Source organism: Etheostoma spectabile, chromosome 6, assembly GCF_008692095.1.
Source record: "Etheostoma spectabile isolate EspeVRDwgs_2016 chromosome 6, UIUC_Espe_1.0, whole genome shotgun sequence".
Taxonomy (NCBI): Eukaryota; Metazoa; Chordata; class Actinopteri; order Perciformes; family Percidae; genus Etheostoma; species Etheostoma spectabile.
The window spans coordinates 25,476,249-25,497,435 of record NC_045738.1 but is presented as its reverse complement, the minus strand read 5'-3'; the positions used below and the strand labels follow the sequence as shown (position 1 = coordinate 25,497,435).

Sequence of the window (21,187 nt, the reverse complement as noted above, 5' to 3'; positions counted from 1 at the left end):
ATTTAAAGCCCAAAGAGGCTGGAAGTTCCAGGCTGGATAGAAAATCCCCTGTGGAGGCTAGAGGACCCGGAAAAGACCGCCGTAACCGCTAACTCGTCAGGATTTAAACGCAACCGGTGGTAAGTCAATGGCTTGTATGGTTTAAAAGTGATTAAACTATGAATCAGAGGTGCTTTTTCACTCGTGGGCAAGTGTCTCGGGTACAGAGGGTTACACACAGCTACCAAGGCGCACCCCCTAATACAATTTTAATCTTTTCTTTATCACTTAGAAGCCCTTAAGTCTATCAGACAACTGGGAGACACTTTTTTTCCTTACTTAGTATTAATTAATTGAATCTTCTTTACTAGTATTACCAGTGTCTAAATCATGTATATATGCCTTTTATATGAAAAGAAGTACAATTTGTCCTGTTCTTGAGTGTGTCTGGGTTATTTGCTGCACTCGTCTTTACCTTTACCTCACTTTACCTCTGTAAAATGACTGTGCAAGTGTGTGTGTGTGTTGCAGCCCTCAGCAACACAGATAAAAGACAAGACGTCTCTGCTGATGGCTCAGTAAATGAGGTGTCTGATTAGAGGCTATAGGTTGGAGAAATGTATATAAAGTACCGTATCACACCATTTTAAGGTTGACTGGATACAGTAGATTTCTACAGCTGTTTAGTGATGACCCTTGTATCTACGTAATCGCCCAGGTGCCTTTGGTACGTCCACATCTGTGTAAGTGTTTCTCATTCCAAAGTTTCCAGAGATATCAAATATGATATTCTGGGGAACTGTGTCTACAATATACAGATGAGATACATATACTGTATATCTGTATTCACAGATGTCACAGGTCATCTTCTAACACTATTATCCAATCACAACCTTCTAAATAGTCTCGCAATGCCAGCTCTGTCTCCACAGAGCTGTGGAGTAAGGTCTGGCTACGTCACACATGCATTCTGGGATAGGAGAAAAAAACCTTCTGGGTTGTTTGTCTTTAAATAAAATTATTTACAGTCTTCTTGGGCGGCGCTGAGCTCCAGATGCAGCAATGATAATGCCCCATACAATATTAAATGAAGTTAACTGTTGACACACTACAATAACATGAGCTATTTAAATCAGCTGGTACATGGTTACACCTCATTATCCCTCGGACAAACTCTGAGCCACGAGTGATGTTTGGTCATTGGAATAGAGATTTACCTTTTGGATATGCGAATAGGTTGCATTGATTTAATCTATATACTATATACTGTGTACATATATGATTTATTTGTGGAATTATCGACAAGAGACACAACAACATAGCTTTTTAGAATCAAACAAGTCAGAATAAGTACAAAATAATCACACAAAAAAACATTGAAAAAGCACCAAAACTAATCATTGTCAAAAGTGACAAAAACTTCAGAAAAATCAAGAAAAACTAGGTGGGCCAAAATGTATTGTGAACCCAAAAGGATATGCGGCCGGATCCAAATCTGCGAGTGGCCGGATTTGGCCTGCATGCCTTGAGTTTGAAACGTGCAAAAGAGCCACGACGGGAGGGTTAACTTTTAAAGGATAGGGCATCCCTTACCCGGTGGGTATGAGCGGGGTGACAAGGGCTCTTCCAGTGCATCAGAATACCACGCCTTGCTAGCAATGTGACAAAAACTACAAGTTTGATTAAATAGGATGGCACTGAATGGTCGGTGGTTAGGACACCAACGTGGGCCCAACTAAAGCTGCGATTAGCAACGGTGTTCCGCAGGGTCATGCAGCGGGGAGAGTGTGGCTGTCACGGCCCTGTTGTGTTCTTTAACCCCCCCAAAAAACTTTATATTTCACAGAGAGACAGTGTTTTCCGCCAGATGTTTTATAGATCTCAACATCTCCGACACATGAAGACAGCTTCTTGCAAAGAGCGAGACAGATCGACTGTGCTTGCTGGTGTTGTTTGGCAACCAGTCAGCTGTTTCACAAACTCCGGCGGTTCAGTGCTTCTGTTGCTGTGTTAAAACCTTCCTGTGACAGTGATGTTTCCTGTGTTACTATACCGGACTCGCACCCCCAACTCAATGTCTGATTACCAGTCACATGATTGGCCACTGCAGCGTGATGTGGGGTTGAGTCAACTTTTTGCTGCAGGCTGCGTCTGGGGGTGCTGCAGGGGGCATGTGGAAAATACCATCCTAAACGCACTACCCCCATTCAAATCAATTGAAAGATCTGCGTTTTTCTGCACCGTCTGAGTGATTTTATGCAGAGGCCGTAGAATGAACCATTCCAAATTATTTGACAGCAGGGGGGAAATTAAGTTTAATTTAAGTTATCCATGTTGGACTCCACTCTGTGTTTATTGGTTTGGTCAGTTTGTATCTAAGTGTCCCTCACATCTCATTGGGAGGTCTGTTAATTGAATTAACCTTTTGATTACTCCTTGTTGCAGCAGCCACAGGTTAGACTCCGACCTAGGCCCATTGCTGCATGTCATTCCCCCTCTCTGTCCCTTTCATGTCTTCAGCTGTCCTGTGAAAATAAAAAACCTAAAAAATACCCCCCCCCCAAAAATGGCACCCATGACGTAATGACAAGCATGGAATAGGGTGTTAACATTAGTACAAGAAGGAATAGCAGGGAAACCATGGAGGTGATTACAAAAAGGTCTCAGATTTGTAAGAAGTGGGTCATCAGTAAATTGAATACAAAGGTTAACTGATCAAAAATGAACATGTTCCATAAATGTGAAGATGCTTTACAGAGGCAATCCCATCCTAAACTGGAAGCCCTTCACAAAAGAAAAGGAGATAATGCCGTCCCAAAATTCCTTGCGGCAGCAACGTCTAAAGCCACACCGTTCAGCCGTTCTTTAAAACAAACAATTGCATACATTTAAAAAGAATTTTCATATTATCTGTAAGCTACTTCGTTGAGTTGTCTCTTATCAAAATGCCCTGAGTTACTTCAAGTTCCCTCTGGTAAACAGTGATGCAGTGTATATGTTTATATGTTTAATATTTATTGTGAAATGTAAGAACAAAAGGAGTGTTTTGCGCTGAGAGGCAACAAAGAGTTTGTCATCTCGGTTCATACTACAGAGGCTCCGTGTTATTCTTTTATTACCTTCATAAGTAGAGGCCCAACTCATAACCCTCGGCTACAAATCATACTAATTGGGATTCATGTCAATAAATATGAGTGGACAGGAGGGTAAGCGTGAGCAACCATTCTCAATGTGACAACTAGGGCTGTCAAGAGATTAAAAAATGGGTCTAATTAATTACATGCCTTGTGATTAATTAATCCAAATGAATCACATATATCAATATTTTTCATGATAAGCATTTTGAAAAATTCAAATAGATTCTGGTTTAAGTGAATCAAGGAATAGATATCATGAGGTCTGGGCCTGAATATTCAACTCCATTTAAGCTCAGTGTGATCACACACACATATACACACAAACACACACACACACACATGACTCGGCAGTACTATTATATTTTGATCAGATTCAACCAATCATGATCAGAACCTTCTTTCCTCGCAGGGCTTAATTCACTTACATGTTTCCTGTCGGCCAACTATTAACTGTAATTCAGATAAAAGTGAAGCGCTTTTGGGCCTTTCCTGTACCAGCCTGGACTGCTAGTTGGTGATTAATGAACCACTTCCATCTCCAGCACTGTGAACTCTGACCTGGACTTAATTAAAACTCCGCCGTTGACCACCAATCATAAATTACTTCCTGCAACCTGTGACACTTTCAGAATAAAAAAGAACAAATTGGTTTCTTACCATTTAATAATTCACAAATGAAAGGGGGCTAACAAGCCCGAGGCAGCTGCTCCCGTAAGAGTTCTGCATCGTCCATGGGCTTCGTGAAGGCTGAGCATGCTGGGAATGGCTGAGCGTGGGGCGGTGACGTCTGCTGGGTGATTGATGCCTGTTGTGTGCTCTGCTTGTGTTTTACAGGTAGCTGCTGTCATTACCAGCAGTGGCACCGCGGCGCTCCGGCCCGGTCTGATCCCTGACCCGAGCAGCTGGTTTCCAGTAGGACGGAGCTGCCCTGCAACAACGTCTATCCTCCATCATCCATGTCTCTGTTCACAACAGCCTGGGGGCCGAGGCCTTTACAAAATTTGTCAATGGGGAACCCCGGTCAAGGACCCTCATGTAGTCCTTTTATTTATTTTTCGTTGCTGTTACTGTTAGTGTGTCTCAAATTGGATACTTGAGTGAGTGCACTTACATGTAGTGCAATGTGAACTTGTACAGTGTGTACATTTCCACAGGAAAGTGTCTCAAATCGCACACTGACCGGGAATTACTCTTTTTCTTCAGTTTAATGGTAGTCTCACAATGCCAGACCTTCCTCCACACCTAGTACACAGATAGTCTAGCTAGCTGTCTGGATTTACCCTGCAGAGACCTGAGGACCAGGTAACCATAGTCCTCAGATGGGACAGATAGTCTAGCTAGCTGTCTGGATTTACCCTGCAGAGATCTGAGGACCAGGTAACCATAGTCCTCAGATTGGACAGATAGTCTAGCTAGCTGTCTGGATTTACCCTGCAGAGATCTGAGGACCAGGTAACCATAGTCCTCAGATTGGACAGATAGTCTAGCTAGCTGTCTGGATTTACCCTGCAGAGATCTGAGGACCAGGTAACTATAGTCCTCAGAAATCAAATTTAGAATGCCAACACAGAGACAGAGGAAGGGGACGGACATCTGGCCAAATTTCCAGCGGTATGGGACCAATCCCGGAAGTGGAACATCTTGGATATACACTAGTTTAATGATTAATTGCAGCTGGGAGGATCTTTAGCGTCACCTTTTGTCGTCCTCCCGTCTTGTTTTCTCACTAAGTGACAGTATAGTAGTACATATAGGAAGAAAACGTGTATATTACATTAGGGTTAGGGTTAGTTCAGCTGCTGCATCCTCCCCCACCACTTGTGCAAGTCTAGCCTAAAGGTGGCATCTGTTGAGTGTGAGTAGTGTCCAGCAATCCACACTCACACATCCGGGTACTGGTAGTGATGGCCGAATAAAGCTTCGTGAACCAGTGTCTCATTTTTCTGAGCCCACTAGATGACACTCTCTGTTCAACAATTGGTTGAGAATATAGTGAACTGCAATGCCTCCGGCCTTTCTCTTAAACCCAAGAGCGTCATCTTGTATGCTCAGAAAATAAAGACACTGGCTCACAAAGCTTCATTTGGCCATCACTAGGTACTGGCATGTGCACTGCATGTGGCCACATGTGTAAATGTTCTCAAAAGAGCAAGTTTAAGTACAGAAGTGCGCGATTTGAGATACATCATGAGCCTCAAATATTATCATCAAAGCTGAAGTCATATTTGTGAATTTAGGGATTACTTCCGAAGCCCAAGCCGGGTTGTTTCCGGTCTTGGCTGTCCCCGGTGGAGGGTTTCTGGTGGATATGACAGACCTTCAGCTCCTAACTGTGCTGTTTTATCAGAAAACCCAGAGGAAGGTGGAGAAGGAGTTTAGGGTGAGACCAGGCAGCTTCACTGCTGTCCTGTATGCGCTGTATCTTTTATGTATTTCTACTGAAATTGTTTATTTATCAGCTTGTAGTGTAATTTATTCAGTAATATATTATAGCCTTTGTTGGTAAGTATTGTTTGACTGAATACATCTTCCAGAATAAAAGTTTTAAGTCCAAAAGCAACAGAAAGTTCGGCATGGTTTTGTTGTTTTGCTGACACAAAAATCTAATATAACAGAAGGAAATATTCCTTTAGCGTCTTATCTAAACATAGGAGAGTGTGTGTGTGTTTGTGTGTGTGTGTGTGTGTGTGTGTGTGTGTGTGGGGGGGGGGGGTAATGCTGTGGGAAGCAAATATTTGTTTTTAAGATGTGCATGACTCCTAAAAAATCTCGAAACACGTGTCATGTTTTGAATCTGCAGAACATTTTGAGTGATTAAGCAAGTTCATGAATTATTGATAACAATATTTACATACATGAAGACATTTGCATGCAGACACAACTTGTTGCAGAAAAAAAACACAGAATTCAGGAAAAGGAAGCGTTTTCTAATTTTCCTAGGGGAGGACCCAAACACCCCCGTAATAATTTGTCCCGCCTAATGTTGAAATAAATGTTTCTGCTAGATAGGTGTTGATCTCAACCCCCCCCCACCTACCCACCCCCACCCAACCTCCCTCAGAGGATTTTCAGCACTGCTCTGCTCTGCTCAATACGTTCCATACAGATTTCTTGCTCTCTAGTGAGTCAAATTTTTTTAAGATCATTCAGCTTTTTACATAACAAGTACTTTGACTTTCAAATAATTGAAATAATTGGATAATAATTTCTCTCTGACGCCGAGGGACACAGACCAAGCATTGATTTGGGAGTGAAAACAGGTTGGCATGTCATACCACTTTCTCTCTATCCCCAATTTCTACAATGTTGTATTTTTCCCCTCACTAAAGCAGGGAACATGTGACTCAGATTGCAGATTTTTGTTGTGTTAATCCATAGCCGACAGTTTTTGTCACATTTCTAACAGGAGGTCTTATTTAGAGATGGTACCAGGCATTGTTGGCTCTGGAATGGGGGTGATTGTGTTGTGCGTTTGTTCCTCTTAGGCCGTGTGTTATTTTCCAGGGCTGAACAGAGATAAGTACGATGTCATGCTGTGCAGCCGCGGGATCAAGTGCCCCACGTCCCATCATCCTTTACCTTCCTCCGGTGGGGCTACAAACGTTAGCTTTTCTCTAACATTTGTCCGTCATTGCTGATATCATTCTTGACGTTTTGGAATTATTGAACTCTGAAAGCGCTAACGCACTTGAATCAGTTATATTTTCCTCAAACCACACTCCCCGGCACCGGAGCCTTTCATTTTTAAGATACAAAGGAAACAAAGAAATGAAAGAAAAGAGGGAAAGCATGTAGTTGTCCTTTTGTCTCAGGCATAATGTAACATAAAAAGTGGCAAATTCATTCTCTTTTGTGTCGGTTTTATGTTGAGAAAAGTCAGAGAAAAGTGTCTTTATGAGGTGATATTCTCCTGCGTTTTTCAATTCATTAAATATGCAGCAATAAAAAGAAAAACAGCAGCTCCAAAAGCTTTTCAAACATTTGAAAAAAAGCAATCAAAGTCAGGTTTTTCCAGCCTCCGGACTCCAAATCTGGATTTAATTCTGTGCCGGTCGTTGGACCAAATTAACCGCGGTGTTGATTGCTCACTGTGGTTTTCTGTCTGATAGCCTGCTGCCTCTGTAAATACAGCATGAACAAGGGAGTACAACTCCCAGGAAAGGTGGGCTGAGGGGAATGTCAATGGCAGGTGGAGCGCTCATCACCCCCGGTCAATGTCTGGAATGTTAATGAAGGCTTATTTCAAGAGAACAAACCAGAGGAAGAATGTGACGTCGCAACAGAGGACAGGCTCGTCTCCAGCATCATTACCGGACTATGTTGGTGTTGTTGATAAAAGAGGCTGCAGAAAGAGGAGCTGTCAATGGTATTCCACATGTGTGTATTTTCCTATTATTCATTTTTCTGCATACTGCACTTCCGACTGATCCATACTATGCTGGTTGTCTCATCTTAATTTAAAGTCCACTCAATAACTTTTTCCAGAGCTTTCAACGGAATTTCAGTGTCAATCTGTGGATGGAGTTTCATGCATGAAAGAGCATGAACGCAGTACTTCATTAATTATCAGAAAGTTTAACAGAAAAGGAAGACTGGCTTATTTTAGGCCTACACAGTTAACTCCAAACAATGAGCCATGTGTCCACGGTAAAAATGAGTGAACCTGCAGACAGGAATGCAAGCACTGAGAAAGGAAATTAGGTTTTAGACAGCGCAGTAATCTGCTGGAAATATTGTTGTGTCAAATTGGTAAAGATCACCAATGCATGACTTCATGCATGAAAAAGCATGAATTCATTCATACTTTCATTCATTCGGTAATCGGTAATGTAAAAGGATTAATGTGTATGTATATGTAAAATATACAGTACATGATTCTGATTTATTGATGATTTTCATGTATCCTTCATTGGTAAATCTGTAGTTAAAGTAAACTGAATTGTGGTGTTCTTCATCATGTTTGGGACCCTGCTGCTGACCTTGTCCATCTTTATCATTCGTAAATAAAATATGATTAATGGTGGCATACAATTAAATGCTTTATGAATTAAAGGAGGGGTACAGCACTACAACAATAGCATCATGTCTCTTTCTTAATATTTATTGCATTTTCCATTATTTCTTTATGCTTCTTTTTGACGTTTTGGGGCCTTTTCTAACATTTTTGTTGATTTCTTTTTTACTTTTGTTGCATTTCTGTTGATGTAAAGCCCTACAACAGTATATAATAATGTTCCTTGGCCATAATAGAATTCACCAAAATTAGCAAAACAAAGATTACATTTTTAAAAGCACACAGCAATCCCATCAATCAGTCCCAAAAGCTCCCAATTAGAGGGGTAGATGCCATAATATGTGCAAATCTTTCCAATCCTTCCCCGAAAGAACCAAGCAGGCCAGTCTCGATGCATGAGCCAATTTTACTTTAAAACTTTCCATTTTCTGCGTGTAGCTTGTTAACTCGGAGCTTCTGGTTGTGGTTTTAAAACAGCAACACAAAGAAAGCAGGAGGTGAGGGACATCCAGCAAAAACCTTTTGAACAATCCGATCCAGACTATGTCAGTCTTTATCTGAATCAATCCATTGGTGGGTATTTTGAGCCCTCTTGCATCACATTTATCACAAAATGTGACATAAGGAGAACATGCTCTGTGTTTCCAAGATGGCTGGTCAACATGTCTTCTTCAGAGTGTAGTAGAGTGTCTCCTGAGTGGAATGGACAAGTTGGTCCTTTGAGAGAAGTGTTTTTCTCTTAAGCAAAGTCCCATTTTAAGCAGTGAAGAAGGCTGTGGTAATTTACTCTCCTTCTTTCAGACCTCATGAATCTTAATCATGCAAAGCGTGCATGCGGGACCCAATCAGGCCATGCGGTTTCCTGAACAGAGTGTTCGGACCAGCAACAATACACTTCTGTTCATATTGAATTTAATGGACGCAAGCTACAATTTGGCCTTTGTGTGTGTGCATGTGAAAAAACTCTTGGATTTCTAGGTTCAGAAAGTCTTATTTACCTTCAGAAGACAACATTTCAACATCATCTGAAAAGGTTTTCTCATACGTCAACTACACAATGTCCTTATTTCTGATTAAAGCTAAAGCCCTGCGTGATCAACTTCAAAGCTGCAGGAGGTATTTTATTTTTCATGATAACCTCTCAGCATACAGTATTTCAAGTGGTCTGGGAGAAAACTACACGTCTGCATTTCCTCCTTGGCCCTGGAACAATCTAGCCGTCACTGGAGACTTTGACCAATCACAGACCACTTCAAAGTCAAATAGAGCGTTCCTTTTGTCGGGAGCAAATCTATCTATCTATCTATCTATCTATCTATCTATCTATCTATCTATCTATCTATCTCTATCTAATGTCATCCATCTATGTACAGTACCAATATGCATAGATTGGGGGGGGGGGGGGCAGGGGATATACCCCCCTCCCCCGACAATATTTCGAAGAGGTAGATTTGTCCAACTCAAAAAATATGCCAACTCACTCCCCAAATCGATGTAAAAATGACTGTTCAAGGGGCTCAAAATATGTTCATATCCTTCTTTTCTGGTAATGTGTTTCCTAAAAGTTTTGAGACACCCGTGTAGTGGACCGTTCACACTTCACTTTGCAGCGCACAACGGTGTCAGTCTCTTTTCTTACTTTCTCTCCTTCTCTGAGAAGTAAAGCTGCCCTTAAGTGTGGTCGGAAACGTTGAGATCTATAAAAAAAATCTTTCTTTCTTTCTTTCACTGTGAAAGGAAGCTGACATCTAAAATAATACGACTGAAAACAGTACTGCGTCTGCTTGTCTACTTACACAAAATGTTGCGTAACAAAATCACCAGAATGCAGGAAATTAAGTGTTTGACGCTGTCATATCAATCAAATCTTCGGGAGGATCCCCACGCTGCCCCCCCCCCCAAAGCTGGGAACAAAACCTACTCCCTTGTACAGTATATAAAGAACATAACATGTAAAAATGCTATGAGTCTGTATTAGATATTAGCTTTTAGTCTAGCACAAACACATGCTCACTTCTCACTTTTAGGTTTCCTCTCACACAGCCCCGGGTGTCTCCTCGTTCAGATGGCGGCGTTAACACCGTACAGGGACCGAGAGGCCGAAGCCGACTGTCGGAACGAGAACACGTCGAGGGCGGTGTGAGAGGAAACGTAAATAACCAGCCGGTAGTTTGGCTTTCTGCTAACCCTTCATCAAGTTCATGTTCATGAAGTCTCGCGTTGCCAGACCTTCCTCCACAGAGCCGCAAAGGAGGGTCTGGCTAGTCTTTACAGCATTCCGGGATGGGAGAAAAACATGCTCTGGTTAATTGACATTTCTTTAAACCAATCATAATCGTTTGTGGCGGGCGCTAATAACAGTGTTTATGTTTATCTCACTAGAGCCTTGAATCCCATTATGTCATCTCAAAGAGAATTTAGCCAGATTAAGCCAGAGAATGCCTGTGCCTGTGTTATGGGAGGGGCTGCTCCTTTAAAAAAAGTACTAGAGAATGTGCAAGTCAGTGTGTCTGGGACAAGGCTGCCAAGCTGGAATCTCAGTGGCGAAATTGATGCTAATTTTGTCCTTCCTTTTCCATATTTAAACAAGTGTTCAAACAGTGGTTTAAATGGCTGCAGTAGAACATCATTAGCTCCTCTCCAGGCTCGAGGTGCAGAGCTGCGGGAGAGGGAAATAAATCAACACTTTGTAGCTCCTGAGGGCTCCGTGGACAGACTGAGCTCTGCGGTGAAAAATTAAAGGTTTTCCAAATGGGCTGCACAGCTGAAACATATTACTGCATGCGGGAACACAATGGAGTCCTCTTACATCCTCATATGGACACACAAAAGCATGGTTCTGTGATACTTCACTGAGTCACACAGACAAATGTGAAGTCACCATATAACACCTGCTGTGTATGTCTGTGTCTGTGTGTGTGTGTGTGTGTGTGTGTCAGATACCACCGTTAAGGTAATGGAACAAAAATTTTGAAGTGCCAATAGCATCCCCAAGAGGCTGCTGACGAAATAAGCATTTTTCTAATGATTTCCTTATTTGTGTAGTCTTGCATGTGAGCTTACTATGTCAGAATATTTAAAATTGTGTGTTGGGTTTATCCTGTGGCTGTTGCTAGAGGAAAGCTCATGGAGGGTTTTTTTTGTAAATGGAAAGGGGTTCACTCTCTGGGGAGCTTATGTCTTCCCATAAGGAATGTTGATTGTTTGAAAGGGAAGATGAAGTTGGCTTACTTGTAATTGGTATGCTCCAGTCTAATAGTGATATTGGATGTCATCCTCCCCAGCTCCACCCTCTTGTCCAAAAACTGCCGTGTCCAGTTTTAAAAAAACAAGTTTGCGAAGGCCAAATTGCCAATCTAGAGGCTTCAAAACCGGCAACCACAACCCAATGCATCCATCACTGATGCTACTGTACATGTACTGCTACAGTCTATAGGGCTCCTCTAGTAAACGCCAGGCAATCAATGTGTGATAACCATGGAGATTCTGTGCACTACTGTATCCCCGCTGTACAACTGAACAACCAAGGAGATTTAATCATGTCCTGCTACTAGCTAGCTAGATATTAGCTAGCTAGATACTAATTAGGTTAGCCATATTGTTTGTTGGAATTTGCAAATAAAACTCGATATCTAGCAAAACAAAGTCAAGATCTCGAAACAGTGATTGTTCCAGTACATGTTTTAAATCATTTTAATTTAATGGGTTTTTTTCTTCAATTTTTTTTCTCCATGTCAAAGTCAAGGTCTTGCAGGTAAAACTGGAGAGCTCGCAAAACAAGTCAAGATCTTGTAAAAGGGTTTTTTAGAATAAAAAAATCCTTGATTGTTTTTTTCCCTCCCTCCATGTCACTTTGGGGGCTTGCCAAAAAATAAACAGTCATTGAGTATAAGAGGCAGCTTTACAGTTACAATGGAAAATAAAGACCTGTTGAAAATTATTCAAGACCTACAACATAATTCTTCAGCAAATTTCAGACTTTTTAAAACCCCGCAGAAACCCTGCAGAAGAGGACACATAACATTAATAACGCATAATGCATTCAACATTTTGGAAGGAACATTTACTGCAATTTAGCAGTGCAGAGAAGCTGCTTTATTCTAAGCAAACACTACAGAATGGCTAGTGCCACCAACAAAAATGTATGAACACATTAACACAGCATTACAGAACTGATTATGGAGGCAAAATAAAACGGACCCAAAGCAAGAAACGACATCTATAAGAGACCTGTCTACATGTACAAACATATGATGGATTGCCACTTAATTCGGCCATATCATTGCACATCGATCGGCTTTAAAAAAAAATCAGAGTGATATCTTTCCAGAGAAACTGCTGGCCAGACTGAGCTGTGCAGATAGTCGGCGACAGCACATTAAAGGTCTCTGTGGTTCAGCGGTCGGCGTTAATGGGCTGTCCAGGTCTTTTCTTCCATCAGGTCGCTCCGCACAAGGCTGCATCATTACGACAGAGCTCCGATCTACCGAGCGCCGGGGTCAGACTTTTAAAAGAAAAAGAATTGGTTCCCAACAAAGACATTACTGTTACTCACAACATCAAAGATGGACTGTCCCAGATCCATGTCATACTTACAGAGCTCCGCTTTCTCTAAGCCCTCCCTGTATGTCCTTCATTTGGAATTCTTTTCATCCGCTGTGTGGTTTCAGTGGATTTCTTTCAGTGACCCTTTGTATGACTCCAGCTAAGTGTGTGTGTGAATGTGTGTGTGTGTGTGTGTAGTAAAAAAATCCATGTGTCTGTCTATTAGCGGTGTAAAAGAATACAAATCTCCGATACGGTCCGACGGCTCACTGCAGCACACAGCTCAACAGAACTCTGTCAAATCAAGACACACAGGCAACTTTGTCTCATTATCACAGAGTCAGACCTTTTCTTCTAAGTTAAAGGTTGCTGTTGCTGTTTGTGCAGAGCAAACCACAAGCTACTACAAGCAGCCAAAGCTACATGACGTTCTATGATACAGATATAACACATAGGCAATAGGCTTTCAAACACAGAGGTAGACACATTTATTATTTTTGGGGCATTTTAGGCCTTTATTTGACAGGACAGATGAAGACATGAAAATGGAAGAGAGAGGGGGGGAATGACATGCAGCAAAGGGCGGCAGGTCGGAGTCGAACCCTGGCCCGCTGCAGTGAAGAGTAAACCTCTAGAGTATTGTTTTCATTGAATTGTGGGTTGTTGTATTCAATTTTATAGCGTCTGAAAAAAAAAGTTTTCTAATGATTTCAAAACAGTAGCCTGACTCAACATCCACTGATCTTAGGGTTAGGGTTAGATGTAAACAAATGTAGGAAAATGTCATTTCAACTGCATTTATTGACCATGAATGGAAAAAAAGGGTTTACAGAAAGCGTCAAAAGCATTGAAAAAAGTTCCATTTTCAATTTTGACCCGGAAGGAAAAAAAGTTTATGATTGATGTGAAGACAACCCAAGGGTTAAGTATGGCATTCAGCGAGGGTCATCCTTAACGTTTTATCAGTTATCACCAGATTATTTGTTCAGTACTTAGTCTCACATTGCCGGACCTTCCTCCACAGCGCTGGTAAGGAAGGTCTGTCTAGTCCGCACAACAGTCCGGGGATGGGACAAAAAGAATTTCTGGCGACACCTGAACAATCCCGGAACATCGTCAATGTAGACTGTTCAGTACCAGATCAGGCTTCACTGATGTTCCACTGGTGCTATATTTACCTTTAATACAATCCTCCCAATCACAGTATACAGTATATAAACTACATATTAAAGCAGTGGTAGCCTAACTGCCTACAGATCACTGTCTTCTCAAGTAACTTTGTGCATATCACTAAACAGGACAAGCCTTGTGTCAGGGATTGCATTGTCCCTTCAAAAAAATGACATTATAAGGAGACGTCACCTGTCTTTGGAAGTACAATACATGTGGACTCTAGTGTATCGCCACGTCCTGGCCTTTCAAAAGCTCTGCTTGTGTCTAATGTTTGAGCTGAATATTTAGATCTTTCCATCTTTCCAACATGCCTTTAGTGTCCTCACCCCCTCCTGTGCATGGGTCCCCCTGCCAAAGGAGTGTTGTGTAAGTTAATTTATTGGTTCTCTTTTTAGCATAGGGCTGGGCAATATTTTGATATTATGCCGACATCGATATATGAAGCTAGACATTGGGTTACATTTTGGTTATCTTGATATGAAATATGAGTGTGGTCTTTTTCCTGGTTTTAAGGATGCACTACAGTAAAGTGATGTCATTTACAAAACCTGTGAGAGTAACTAGCCGTTTTATTATTAACCTTTACCCACTTAGTCATTGTATCCACAGTGTTGGTGATTATTTATCAAAACTCTCATTGGGTAACTATTTTGTCAATGCGCCAATAGTCAACCCTACATTAACACCATAATAGCCACATCAATGCATTTGGTCAGAAACATTGTGATGTTTTAGCACAGTTACTGAAAGGCTGCATCCCTGTGGCTGTTTGGTTTCTGGATAACAGACATATGATCTTGGTGTGTATGGTCCTCTTTTTATGATTGGTCTGCAGACCACTTGGTGTTATGAGACTGGGCCAGGCCCAGTTGGACACCAAGGATCCAACCATTAAATTTGAATGCAGTTTATGTTCCTTTTTATTAATGGAGTGATCGTAGAGACCATATCCATGTGTGCTTGCACTCTGAGCAGATAAGAGTGGAGTGGAGATATGAGATTTTTATAGCTACTTAACTGCAGTACAATGTTATTTTGTCTCTTTTTAGCAGTCTTAAAATAGTGTATTATTAATAATAATAATAACAATAATAATAATAATAATAATAATAATATCCTTTCTTCATGAGGTCATAATGGCAATGCAGGATGACAATTGTCAAAACACAGGTTCATTTGTTAAAACAGGACCAGTATCAAAACAAAATCTAAAAACATTGTTTCATATCACCCTAAGTGTGATCCCTTTTAAATGACTTTAAATGAATTATGGCATGCAGAATCAAATCAGTCAAACATTACATGCAGTGTTGCATATACAGTGGTGTGAAAAAGTGTTTGCCCCCTTCCTCATTTCCTGTTCCTTTGCGTGTTTGTCACACGTAAGTGTTTCGGAACATCAAACCAATTTAAACAATAGTCAAGGACAACACAAGTAAACACAAAATGCAATTTGTAAATGAAGGTGTTTATTATTAAAGGTGAAAAAAAATCCAAACCATCATGGCCCTGTGTGAAAAAGTGATTGCCCCCCTTGTTAACATACTATAACTGTGGTTGTCCACACCTGAGTTCAATTCTCTCTGCCACACCCAGGCCTGATTATTGCCACACCTGTTCACAATCAGGCATCACTTATAGGAGCTGCTTGACACAGTAAGGTCCACCAGAAGATCCTTAAAAGCTACACATCATGCCGAGACCCAAAAATTCAGGAACAATTGAGAAAGAAGTAATTGAGATCTATCTGGAAAGGGTATAAAGCCATTTCCAAAGCATTGGAATCCAGCGAACCACGTGAGAGCCATTATCCACAATGGCGAAGACATGGAACAGTGGTGACACCTTCCCAGAGGTGGCCGCCGCCCAAATTACCCCAAGACGCAGCGACGACTCATCCAAGAGGTCACAAAAGACCCCCAACAACGTCCAAAAACTGCAGGCCTCACTTGCCTCATTTAAGGTCAGCGTTCATCCTCCACCATCAGGAAAAGACTGGGCAAAAATGGCCTGCATGGCAGAGTTCCAGGAAAAACCACTGCTGAGCAAAAAGAACATCAAGCTCGTCTCAATTTCTCCACAACACATCTTGATGATCCCCAAGACTTTGGGACAACGTTCTGTGGACCGATAGACAAAGTGAACTCTTTGGAAGTGTGTGTCCAAGTTTATCTGGCGTAGTAGAACACTGCATTTCATAAAAGAACATTATACCAACAGTAAAATATGGTGGTGGTAGTGTGATGGTCTGGGGCTGTTTTGCTGCTTCAGGACCTGGAAGACTTGCCGTGATAAAAGGAACTATGAATTTTGCTATCTCCCAAGAGATCCTGAAGGAGAATTCCGACCATCTGTTCGTGTACTCAAGCTGAAACGAACTTGGGTTCTGCAGCGGCAATGATCCTAAACGCACCAGCAGTCCCACCACACAAATGCTGAGAAAATGAAGACTTGGAGTGGCCTAGCCAAGTCCTGACCTGAATCCTATTGAGATGTTTTGGTATGACCTTAAAAAGGCCGTTCATGCTCGAAAACCCTCTAATTAACTGAATTAGGACAATTCTGCAAAGATGAGTGGGCCAAAATTCCTCCAGGACGCTGTAAAGCCTCATTGCACGTTATCGCAAACGCTTGGTTGCAGTTGTTGCTGCTAAGGGGGGCCCAACCAGTTATTAGGTTTAGGGGGCAATCACTTTTTCACACAGGGCCATGATGGTTTGGATTTCTTTTCACCTTTAATAATAAACACCTTCATTTACAAATTGCATTTTGTGTTTACTTGTGTTGTCCTTGACTATTGTTTAAATTGGTTTGATGTTCCGAAACACTTTTTCACACCACTGTACTTCAATTACATTAAAATAGTAAATACTTTCATTCATCTATACTCTTTTCTGTTCCTTTTTTAGAAAAGATGTTTGCACCTGTTTTAAAAAAACATTGAAATAAACCGATAAACTGATCCACAAGAAGAATAGCTCTTCATTTTATAAACTATTAATGTATTCTAACTTACATGCAGAAGATGATTTGGTCGGGGGGGGGGGATTGCGTAACCCAGACATGAGAAGACCTGTTATCTTAGCTTAGCTATCTAAGCCATGGTTTAGAGAATACCTTAAATCCAAGTCAAAACGGATAGAACAGCGCGACTGAGAGAAAAATGTACAATTACCTGTTACAGATCACCTGTCTGTCTGTCTGTCTGCTGCTTCAGCACCACGGACAGCGGCCACCACACAGCACAGGTACGGTGTTCTTCCATTACATGGTACCTGCTCCACCGCGCTCCTTTCTCCACTGCAGATTAGTACCGCCTCATGTGTGAGGCGAGCGTGGCTGGTCGTCATAGCAGCAAACCGCCGTGACCTAAGGCGACACACACACCACCACACACACACACACACACACACACACACACACACACACACACACACACACACACACACACACTCTGTTAGGTTGTAAGTCAAAAATACTCAGGGAAACAGACTTGCTTTTATGCTTTGCAACGGGGGATGAATACTAAAATCATTCAGCAGTCTTCCCAAAGTAATTTCCCCTTGCTCTGCCTTTTTATTGAAGTTTTATGAATGGGTGTAAACAATAAGCTGTTTTACATAATATGGGTGTAGAAATAAAGTTGTTTTACGTAATGGGTGTAGTATATCATATTCTCTGCTTCACCACTGGTTGAGCTGTGGCAGGGTGTTGGCGAGTTAAGGGTTTAACATAGTTCACCAAAGTTAAAGGATAGAAGAGCAATCTGCTTTCCCTCACTGTCAGAGTTGCAACCCCCACCCAAGGTTCTTAACCTATCTCTCAGTCTGGCTCTGCTGGCTTGACATTCCTGTGTTCTAAAGTTGCCTCACCACAAAAGCTTTTCTCCCAAAAAGCTCTCTCTTTTCTATATAGGCCTTACATATTCACATGATAACAATTTCACATTACAACTTTGTACAGTTCGGACACAGACACACACACACACACACACACACAGACACAGACACACAGAGTGTCAAAGGTGTGTTGCTTTTGATTCTCGGCGTGTGGCTGTTTGCCAGAAGACACATTTAGTTTCAAAAGAAGCTGGAGGCATAAAAAAAAACAACTACTTAACACCTGTGGGTTTTTGCAGACCCCCCCCCCCCCCCGTCTGTCAGTTATGATGACGCAGTGAATAGAGACAATTGTCTCTGACCAATCAGCAGTCTCAGCTCGCTTAAAACGTCCACTGAGGTAGTCCTAAAAAAGTACCTGTTAGCAGGTACAGGGGACTTTTTTCATAATGGAAAACCAAAAAAGGCGAGTAGAGTCAGGAAGAGTCGGGTAGGATCCATTTAGCGGAAAAACACCATTAGGGGACTTATAGTCTCGCATTGCCAGACGTTCCTCCACAGCCCGGTGAAGGAAGGTCTAGTACACACAGCATTCTGGGATGGGACGCTCTGGTTTACTCACATTTCTTTAAACCAATCACAATTGTCCTGGGTGGGGCTATGTAGTGGGGCTAAATAGTCTCAGGAAGGAAGTTGTTGTGGTGGAACATGTGTACGTTCAGAAGTATTAGTGGTCAACAGAAAACTAGATTGGACAGATAGTCTAGCTAGCTGTCTGGATTTACCCTCAGAGATACTGAGACCAGGTGACATGTCTCAGATTGGACAGATAGTCTAGCTAGCGTCTGGATTTACCCTGCAGAGATCTGAGGAACAGGTGAACCATAGTCTCCAGATTGGACAGATAGTCTAGCTAGCTGTCGGATTTACCTGCAGAGATATGAGGACCAGGTACCATAGCCTCAGATTGGACAGATAGTTAGCTAGCTGTCTGGATTTACCCTGCAGAGATATGAGGACAGGTGACCATAGTCCTCAGATTGGACAGATAGTCTAGCTAGCTGTCTGGATTTACCCTGCAGAGATATGAGGACCAGGTGACCATAGTCTCAGATTGGAGATAGTCTAGCTAGCTGTCTGGATTTACCCTGCAGAGATCTGAGGACCAGTTACTACTAGGACTACCGCTACTTCAGGACCATGGACAGCGCCCAATACACAGCACAGTTCAGGGCCACATTCAGCACCGACAAAACATACCAACACGTTTTTTTGAAGTAAAACAAGGGGTGAGCGCTCTGCCATTTTATTGCCACAAGTTTACAGATACGTCTCTGCTGATTGGATATCACCTGAGACCCAGCCAATAAACAAGAGACACACCCATCAAACGAGAGAAAACGTAACTTGAGGCAGCTGCACGCCGTTTTGACATTGAATAGGCCCCAGATATTTCACAGCCATGGTCGGGGCATCCTCCTCACATCATATACTGCTTATGTGTGTTTGTTTGCTGACAGAGGCCACCTGCAGGGGGCCCAGTACAGCTTGTCACATGGTGAGGATCCTGATGTAACAAAGAGCAGAGCAGTCATGGTGAACAGGAAGTCTGGCAGCGCTGCATCTGATGGAGCCCAGGGGGGCTCCCTGGCTAATGAAACGCCTGACACACCAAATCCCATCTGAAGACAGAGGAGTTGCCTCTTATCGATGATCCCCTGAACACTGATGCCATTGAGATGTTTTGTTTTTGTGTGTGTGTGTGTGTGTGTGTGTGTGTGTGTGTGTGTGTGTGTGGTGTGTGTGGGTGTGTGCACGAACATAGACATCAAGGCACCTGCCCTTTTTCTTCTTGAGAGAAAGTGCTCTCAATAGTTTGTGTATATATATATATATATATATATTATATTAATATATATATATTATATATTATAGAGAGAGAGAGAGAGAGAGAGAGAGAGAGAGAGAGAGAGAGAGGAGAGAGAGAGAGAGAGAGAGGAGAGAGAGAGAGAGAGAAGAGAGAGACATATATATAGATCTATCTATATATTTATATCTATAGCGATATATCTATGGATAATCAAGATAGATATATCACTATATCTATAGATAGATATATCAAGATGATGATGCTGTATATATTCTGTATCTATACAGTATGTATCTATATCTATTGATATAAGTATATATACACACTATATCTATAGATTAAGATATACATAGATATCGATAGATAGATAGATAGATCTATATCATATATAACCCTATATTATATATATACACACATATATATATACACACATATATATATACAGTATATAGTTATATCTATAATCTATATGTTTTTTTTTAACAAACTATGTATATATAAAAATCTAAATATCCGGTCAGAACTTTACTTGAGCCCCCCCCAAATGTGTGTCACGTCCCTCTCACTGTGTGTGTGTGTGTGTGTGTGTGTGTGTGTGTGTGTGTGTGTGTGTGTGTGTGTGTGTGTGTGTGTGTGTGTGTGTGGTGTGTTGTTTTTTGTTTGGTGTGTGTGTGTGTGTGTGTGTGTGTGTGTGTGTGAGAGAGATACTGCACAGGAAATCTGAGTTACGCTGACAAGATGCCTCTTGTAGTCGACATCTGGATAAATGTCTTTCAGATTCTCTCAGCCCCCCCCACTGTGTCCTAAAGAGCATGAAAATGTCGCATATCCAAACAGAGATTTATGGACTCAACCACTCTGGCTGACTGGAAGCTGTTTAGCCAAATTATGTATACATGTACAACCGGGCATCGCGTCCTCTTTATGTAGCAAGATCAGATACATGTGTGTTTCTGTTAGCGCTTATATGTGTTAATTTCCAAGGATGCATCTGACTAATAATGACCTTTATATATGACTACAGATCTTGAAAGTACTGTAAAATGGCTGGGAACTGGATCCCATCTGGTGCTTAATGTCATAATGGTAGTATAAAAAGTACTGTGGCAATAAGATCAGATACTTAACTATTAACATGTATTTAACATGGTGAATATAGTCTTGCTTGGAGTTAAACAAGCAATATGTAATTTTGTATCATTTAATTGTTTAAACAGTTGGATGTTGTAAAATTCCTCGTAAGTGTCCTCATATCTGGCAAACAAAGCTGATTCTGATGTTGAATATATGATAGTTTTACCTACAAGTGTATGCCAGATGCTTACTACTACAAATATTTAACCTGGAATGACCAGAAACCTCTCGGGCGCCTGGTTAGCTCACTTGGCAGAGCGTGCGCCCATTTATAAACTCCAACTCCAACCTGTGGCCCTTTGCTGCATGTCGTTCCCACTCTCTCTCTCCTTTCATGTCCAAGCTGTCCTATACAAATAAAGGCCTAAAATGCCCAACAAAATAATAATAAAAAATAATAAAGTCTGAAACCTCTCAGGTGCTTTTTAATTTCCCAGCATTATCATCATTATTGGAGTGTTTTTGAGGCTACAGCCACTGATCTGGACCAACTAAC

At 41.6% G+C, this 21,187-nt stretch overlaps 1 protein-coding gene across 1 annotated transcript in view; it reads left to right on the top strand.

Annotated features, from left to right (window-relative positions):
* Nucleotides 1-5,676, top strand: part of tsnare1 (T-SNARE Domain Containing 1) — a 188,897-nt gene extending 183,221 nt beyond the window's left edge. The window contains exon 12 of the mRNA XM_032517696.1: nucleotides 3,951-5,676. The gene's annotated coding sequence lies outside the window, so the exon portion shown is untranslated. The remainder of the gene's footprint in view (nucleotides 1-3,950) is intronic.
* The last annotated feature ends 15,511 nt before the right edge of the window (nucleotides 5,677-21,187 follow it).